The sequence below is a fragment of the Gekko japonicus genome, unplaced genomic scaffold (genome assembly GCF_001447785.1).
Source record: "Gekko japonicus isolate JY-2015 unplaced genomic scaffold, Gekko_japonicus_V1.1 scaffold821, whole genome shotgun sequence".
Classification (NCBI taxonomy): Eukaryota; Metazoa; Chordata; class Lepidosauria; order Squamata; family Gekkonidae; genus Gekko; species Gekko japonicus.
The window spans coordinates 588,944-589,597 of record NW_015160235.1 but is presented as its reverse complement, the minus strand read 5'-3'; the positions used below and the strand labels follow the sequence as shown (position 1 = coordinate 589,597).

The following is a 654-nucleotide window of genomic DNA, read 5'->3' as shown; positions in this document are numbered from 1 at the left end:
AAATTTTCAGGAAGGTACTCAGCCTCCCCCGGGAGCCACCCTTGCTCCTAGCACAGCAATGCCTCTGACCCAGCCCCAGACCCCCCCCCCCCCCCCCCGGCGGCCCCCGCCCGGGGGGGCGGGGGGGGGGGGGAAGAATCCGCTCGCTTACAGCTTACCCGCGTCTGCTGCTGCTACGGCCGCTAACAGCGGTAATGAGAAAGGCGCGTGCTATTGGCGGCTCCCCGATAGCCGACTGCGGCGCCGCCATAGGCGCCTCGGTACGCCACTCTCGTTTCCTATTAGCCGCTGCTGATTGGTTAGAGGCTGCGGAGGCCTTGAGCAGCGGTTCCATTCGTAAGGGGCGGGACTTGCTTGTCTCTCAGCCGCAGCGCGGGGTTGACCAATGGAGGGGGAACCGAGGGAAGCGGCTGTTTCTACTGCTGCGTCTCTCCGGCCTTGCCATTACCTTGGAGCCGGCCCCAAGTCGCCGGTAGTCAAAAACTATCCGGTTGCTATCCACTAAACCGGCGTTTCTAAATCTGTGGATCCTGATGATGCAAAAGTGGGTTGCAAAGCGTGTAAGGGTGGGTCCCAGGCGCTTGCGGTTGTACTGAATTGTGCATGCTCTGTTTTTTTAAAACTAGATTACCCTACTAAGTAAATTGGACTTGT

General features: G+C 59.8%; 1 protein-coding gene across 2 annotated transcripts in view; it reads right to left on the bottom strand.

Annotated features, from left to right (window-relative positions):
• Positions 1 to 183, bottom strand: part of FAR1 (fatty acyl-CoA reductase 1) — an 86,112-nt gene extending 85,929 nt beyond the window's left edge. For both annotated transcript variants that reach the window (XM_015412836.1, XM_015412845.1), the window contains exon 1: positions 159 to 183. The gene's annotated coding sequence lies outside the window, so the exon portion shown is untranslated. The remainder of the gene's footprint in view (positions 1 to 158) is intronic.
• Between the last annotated feature and the right edge of the window lie 471 nt (positions 184 to 654).